At 39.9% G+C, this 7,500-nt stretch overlaps 1 protein-coding gene across 3 annotated transcripts in view; it reads left to right on the forward strand.

Moving 5' to 3' along the window:
* LOC128699479 (uncharacterized protein CG3556) overlaps nucleotides 1-7,500 on the forward strand; it is a 127,557-nt gene that overhangs the window by 48,479 nt on the left and 71,578 nt on the right. The window contains exon 2 of one of the 3 annotated variants that reach the window (XM_070098084.1): nucleotides 3,690-3,833. The exons of the other annotated variants lie outside the window; for them this stretch is intronic. The gene's annotated coding sequence lies outside the window, so the exon portion shown is untranslated. The remainder of the gene's footprint in view (nucleotides 1-3,689; nucleotides 3,834-7,500) is intronic. 3 annotated transcript variants of the gene reach the window in all.

Genomic DNA, 7,500 nt, shown 5'->3' on the forward strand with positions numbered 1-7,500 from the left:
CATAAGTGTTGGTATCAGCTATCAACCATGAGCGAATGTATCAGCTGGCATCATGAGCGAGGGTGTCAGCTGGCACCATGAACGAGGGTGTCAGATGGCATCATGAACGTGGGTATCAGCTGGCACTGTGGACGACGGTATCAGCTGGCACCATGAACGAGGGTGTCAGCTGGCACCATGAGCGAAGGTGTCAGCTGGCATCATGAGCGTGGGTGTCAGCTGGCATCATGAACGTGGGTATCAGCTGGCACTGTGAACGACGGTATCAGCTGGCACCATGAACGAGGGTGTCAGCTGGCACCATGAGCGAAGGTGTCAGCTGGCATCATGAGCGTGGGTGTCAGCTGGCATCGAGCGTGGGTGTCAGCTGGCACCATGAGCGAGGGTGTCAGCTGGCACCATGAGCGAGGGTGTCAGCTGGCACCACGAACGAGGGTGTCAGCTGGCACCATGAACAAGGGTGTCAGCTGGCACCATGAACAAGGGTGTCGCCACTTTACACACCACTTTAGCACATTGCTAACGCTGCCCTGGGCTGTTATCACCACTATATTACCGGCTGGCTAACGTAATATCCGGCTGAGGCAGCCACAACCGGCTGCCCTATCAGATCCAACCGGCAGGGTCAAAAATATTAAAGAACTGTATGTTGGGTCTATATTACCTCGTTCAGTAGAGGTAAATTTAGGTACTTTTTATAATGATGTTTAACTTATTATTTATTCACATAAATATTATTTATTTATTATTATCACACTGGCCGATTCCCACCAAGGCAGGGTGGCCCGAAAAAGAAAAGCTTTCACCATCATTCACTCCATCACTGTCTTGCCAGAAGGGTGCTTTACACTACAGTTTTTAAACTGCAACATTAACACCCCTCCTTCAGAGTGCAGGCACTATACTTCCCATCTCCAGGACTCAAGTCCGGCCTGCCGGTTTCCCTGAATCCCTTCATAAATGTTACTTTGCTCACACTCCAACAGCACGTCAAGTATTAAAAACCATTTGTCTCCATTCACTCCTATCAAACACGCTCACGCATGCCTGCTGGAAGTCCAAGCCCCTCGCACACAAAACCTCCTTTACCCCCTCCCTCCAACCTTTCCTAGGCCGACCCCTACCCCGCCTTCCTTCCACTACAGACTGATACACTCTTGAAGTCATTCTGTTTCGCTCCATTCTCTCTACATGTCCGAACCACCTCAACAACCCTTCCTCAGCCCTCTGGACAACAGTTTTGGTAATCCCGCACCTCCTCCTAACTTCCAAACTATGAATTCTCTGCATTATATTCACACCACACATTGCCCTCAGACATGACATCTCCACTGCCTCCAGCCTTCTCCTCGCTGCAACATTCATCACCCACGCTTCACACCCATATAAGAGCGTTGGTAAAACTACACTTAAATATTATTGTATTATAATTATTTTAACAATTATTAGTTACTTTTTATTACAACAAACTATAGTAGTGGCACTAGGAACATTTGTTGATCAATTTATATTCTATGTTGCTTCCTTGTGATTCCACCTCAGGGCAGCATTTCTAAGTTTTTGAATTTCAATATTTGAATTCTCATACTGATTACAATATGTAACAGCACAGTATCGTACTGATTACTGTATGCAACAGCACACCATCATGCTGATAACTGTATGCAACAGCACAGTATCATACTGATTACTGTATGCAACAGCACAGCATCATGCTGATTACTGTATGCAACAGCACAGTATCATACTGATTACTGTATGCAACAGCACAGCATCATACTGATTACTGTATGCAACAGCACAGCATCATACTGATTACTGTATGCAACAGCACAGTATCATACTGATTACTGTATGCAACAGCACAGCATCATACTGATTACTGTATGCAACAGCACAGCATCATACTGATTACTGTATGCAACAGCACAGTATCATACTGATTACTGTATGCAACAGCACAGCATCATGCTGATAACTGTATGCAACAGCACAGCATCATGCTGATTACTGTATGCAACAGCACAGCATCATGCTGATAACTGTATGCAACAGCACAGTATCATACTGATTACTGTATGCAACAGCACAGTATCATACTGATTACTGTATGCAACAGCACAGCATCATGCTGATAACTGTATGCAACAGCACAGTATCATACTGATTACTGTATGCAACAGCACAGTATCATACTGATTACTGTATGCAACAGCACAGTATCATACTGATTACTGTATGCAACAGCACAGCATCATGCTGATAACTGTATGCAACAGCACAGCATCATGCTGATAACTGTATGCAACAGCACAGCATCATGCTGAGTACTGTATACAACAGCACAGCATCATGCTGAGTACTGTATACAACAGCACAGCATCATGCTGAGTACTGTATACAACAGCACAGCATCTTGCATATTCTTACAGTGACCTGGCAGTGCACACTGCTGAGGCTTCTGCAAAATAACCAGAATCACATCCTGTTTCATTTCCGCTTAAATAATCTCGTTCCAGTTGTGGCATTTCCCTGTTAAGGTCACATATTTACTTCTTCCATTCCACTGAGAACTTTAACAAAGCTACTTAAGTCTGGCATCAACTGTCAACAACCAGATAATATCTTCTGTAGCACCAGCCATTTCACTTTTAATATTCATTATTCTAAGAAATGTCCCAATCATTGTATTAATATCATAAGTAAGTCTAGTACGACCACTGGTAAAAAATTTAAGTACACAAGTCTGGTAGGACCACTGGTAAAAAATTTAAGTACACAAGTCTGGTAGGAACACTGGTAAAAAATTTAAGTACACAAGTCTGGTAGGAACACTGGTAAAAAATTTAAGTACACAAGTCTGGTAGGAACACTGGTAAAAAATTTAAGTAAACAAGTCTGGTAGGACCACTGGTAAATAATTTAAGTACACAAGTCTGGTAGGACCACTGGTAAAAAATTTAAGTACACAAGTCTGGTAGGACCACTGGTAAATAATTTAAGTACACAAGTCTGGTAGGACCACTGGTAAAAAATTTAAGTACACAAGTCTGGTAGGACCACTGGTAAAAAATTTAAGTACACAAGTCTTGTAGGACCAGTGGTAAAAAATTTAAGTAAACAAGTCTGGTAGGACCAGTGGTACACAATTTAAGTAAACAAGTCTGGTAGGACCAGTGGTACACAATTTAAGTAAACAAGTCTGGTAGGACCAGTGGTAAACAATTTATGTAAACAAGTCTGGTAGGACCAGTGGTACACAATTTAAGTAAACAAGTCTGGTAGGACCAGTGGTAAACAACTTAAGTAAACAAGTCTGGTAGGACCAGTGGTAAACAATTTAAGTCCAACAAAAAAAGAATCTTATAAAACAATTGTAACTAATTTACCTCGCTCGTCGATAATTTTTTACTCTTCACAATATTCCAAAAGTTAATTTAAATTATTTTTTAACAAGGTGGCGTCTCCTTAACAAATGTTTGTTCAATAAATTACACCAGAGTTCTCCAGCAAATTACTGAAGCAGAATTAATAAAACAACCAAAAAATAGTTTCCGTTGCAGCCATATTTGGAAAACTTAATAGCACTATTAAAGAATAACTGACCAATTTACCTTACTACTATAACAATATGGTAGAAAATCCAATTTAATGGCGGGAGAGGCCACCCACTCTGATGTCTGCTACAGCAGTGGTGGTAGCAGCAGTGGTGGTAGCAGCAGTGGTGGTAGCAGCAGTGGTGGTAGCAGGTGTAGCAGCGTCAGCTACCATTGCTGCTTCTCCACGAACTCAGAAGACTCAAAAAAGACGTCTCAACAAGGCTTAGTCTAACGGTATTACCTCTCCTCTACCTCAGCAGGTTATATGTTTGTTTAGTCTTATACTCTCTCTCTCTCTCATGACTAAGCTAGTTATAACATCAAGTTTGTCCTGTGCTTCCCAAGACGGGTCATAATTCAGTAACAGCAGAATCGAGATGATTTTGCCTTCATTTTACATACATAAGTAAAAAGAAATGAATGACTCCCCCCCGACACACACACACACACATATATGTACGTTTATATATCGTTTTTTATACTACTACTACTACTACTACTACTACTACTACTACTACTACTACTACTACTACTACTACTACTACTACTACTACTACTACCACTACTACTACTACTACTACTACTACTACTACTACTACTACTACTAATAATAATAATAATAATAATAATAATAATAATAATAATAATAACAATAATAATAATAATGTGAGGTATGACTCTTGCTAGTTAATATATTGGTTGCAAGTTTTAACAAAAAACAAGTGTTGAAGTGTGTTCAGTATATTTTAGTATAAGTTGGTTCCATACAATTATTATAAGCTGGTAAGTAGGATCACCATTATTATAAGCTGGTAAGTAGGATCACCATTGTTATATGCCGGTAAGTAGGATCACCATTATTATATGCCGGTAAGTAGGATCACCATTATTATATACCGGTAAGTAGGATCACCATTATTATATGCCGGTAAGTAGGATCACCATTATTAAGTGCTCGTAAGTAGGATCACCATTATTAAGTGCCCGTAAGTGGGATCACCATTATTAAGTGCCCGTAAGTGAGATCACCATGGAAGACAGTATTTAGTCGAGGTTACACTCACACACACTCATGTATCCTTCCAACCTAAACTTATAATTACCCAAATTTCTTGTCACGATGACGCTCCCTTGGAATTTGTTCCTATCACCTACAACTCTATTTACAAACCGGCACTTCCCAATATCTTTTATAAATCTATATTTTTCCATCGTGAATTTATTATTGTGAGTCCTATACTTCAGTCATATCTCCCCTAATTCTACTCCTGCCTTGCCATGAAAGTTCATGCCTATTTTAGCATGAAAGCTTTCTAATACATGGCATCAACTTCCTTATACTTCTGTGTTTGCTTCTGAGCGCATTTATGCTGATCTTATAATATGGAGACCAGAACTGAGTAGCATAATCTGACTGAGGTCTAACAAATAAATATAAATTAGAAGTACAACCTCAGAACTTCTAATAATTACACTTCTTAATATGAAATCAAGAATTCTATCAGCTTTACTGCGAACACTTGCGCACCTCTGCACTGGCTTTTGATTTCTTCTAACCAGAACTCCTAAATCTTTTTTGCATTCATTGTGACTATGATCTACATTATTTAGTTTGTGTCATAGTTATTTTCTTTTCCTAGGATTAGAACCTTACGTTTGTCTAACACAGAAGTGCACTCGCTACATCTCCCACTACAACATCAACTTATCCTACAACTTTCCAGTGTCCTCATCAGAAATTATTTAATGGCATACTTTATGTTGCAAGTCCAACATTTTTATTTGTTCAATTTAGATGAACAGACAACTACATCACATTTATCATAATAGTATAATAATAATAATTATATTTATATAAAAATAATTTGAATGAATTAACTGAAAAATATATTCGTTCCTTCATATTCAAAAAAATATTTAACATTTTTTATTAATGAACTTTTTTAACACTTTTCGAGAGTTTTCTTCATAATTTATGTAAAAAAATAATGAGAATCTCTGCATTGTGGTGGATTTTTGTAGTAGTGAAATGTAGCGGTTTAAATCCTCTCACACACTGGTTTGCTTACGCTGCATTTACTGTGTAAATTACTAGATTTTTATGTCAGTCCTCACCCTCCCACGTATTTCCCTCCCCTCCCACCTATTTCCCTCCCCTCCCATCTATTCCCCTTCCACCTGCTCCCTTACAATCTACACCCCTTCCCTTCAACCTGCTCTCAACTCCTCCCCTCTCCATTTACTCCCATCCCCTCCCACCTACTTCCCTCCCTCCCTCTCCTACTGGATTATCCTGCTTATGTCTGCCGTCCCCTTGACTATAACTGTTACTTCCCTCCCCCTGGTTGTTACTGTTACTTCCCTCCCCTAGTTGTCATGTTACTTCCTTCCCGCTGGTTGTCACTGTTACTTCCCTTCCCCTTGTTATTGCTACTTCCATTCCCTTGGTTATTAATGTTCCCTCCCCTGGTTGTTACTGTTACTTCCCTCCCCTGGTTGTTACTGTTACTTCCCTCCCCTTGGTTATTAATGTTACTTCCCTCCCCTTGGTTGTTACTGTTACTTCCCTCCCCTTGGTTATTAATGTTACTTCCCTCCCCTGATTGTTACTGTTACTTCCCTCCCCTTATCTCCCTTCCCCTGACTGATGTATTTACCTCCCTTCCCCTGATGTATTTATCTCCATTCCCCTGACTGTTGTATTTATCTCCCTTCCCCTGCTGTTGTATTTATCTCCCTTCCCCTGACTGTTGTATTTATCTCTCTTCCCCTGACTGTTGTATTTATCTCCCTTCCCCTGCTGTTGTATTTATCTCTCTTCCCCTGACTGTTGTATTTATCTCCCTTCCTCTTTATTTTCATTTTTATCATAGTTCCTCTGGCTGTGGCTTTTGTTTCCCTCTTGCTATTATTTTTCTCTCCTTTTTTCGGTAAAGTGTCTCGTTAATACTGCTGCCACCTGACACTGCCTCCTGACACTACCACCTGACACTGCCTCCTGACACTGCCTCCTGACACTGCCTCCTACTCCTGTCACCTGTTCCTGCTTCCTGACACTGTTACCTGCTCCTGATATCTGACACTGCCACCTGACACTACCTCCTGACATTGTCACCTGCTCCTTCCACCTGTTCTTGCTTCCTGACACTGCTACCTGCTCCTGCCACCTGACACTGCCTCCTGACACCTGACACGTATCGTCGCCTTCATTCACAACACATAAGATATTTTAAATAAAGAGACCTTAAACCCACAACAGTCAACTAAATTTACGCCTACTGCAATAACATAAGAAAATCGAAAAAAAAAATGTTAGTGGATACTGCCCCCCAAAAATTAGGACGAGATATCACCCTGGGTTTTATAGGAAATTACAGAGAAACTAAACTAACCATTTCAATATGTTGTTGGAATTTCGAAAGGAAAACTAGCAGACAAATATAAAAATTGCAAACACTGTAGTGACGTAAGGTGACAGGAAAGAACCTTCCAGTAATTAGCTGATCTCTCTGGCTAGTCCTGTTGTAGATACACTAAGAGACGCTATTAGACAAAGCTAAAACCAGCTATCAAATAGATCGCTTTCATATCGCCAAACTTGTATATAAGATGAGTCAAGATATTATACTCACATATAAACTGCAAGAAGCACAAGAGTGACAAAATTGCATATATCTGGATTTCAAAGAACTTTTTTAAGTGTTCTCAATGAAAGACTTCTCTTGAAACGACAAAAATAAAATAGAAAAAAGCAAACTAGTGTAGTAGACGAGATAATTTATGTTTCAAAAAATAATGCGAATAGTGATAAGCTGAAAACTAGTTGTTGACGTTAAATATATGATGAAGTATATAGATGCAGCATGGTGTCTGCATATATATGATGAAGTATATAGATGCA

Source organism: Cherax quadricarinatus, chromosome 61 (assembly GCF_038502225.1).
Source record: "Cherax quadricarinatus isolate ZL_2023a chromosome 61, ASM3850222v1, whole genome shotgun sequence".
Lineage (NCBI taxonomy): Eukaryota > Metazoa > Arthropoda > Malacostraca > Decapoda > Parastacidae > Cherax > Cherax quadricarinatus.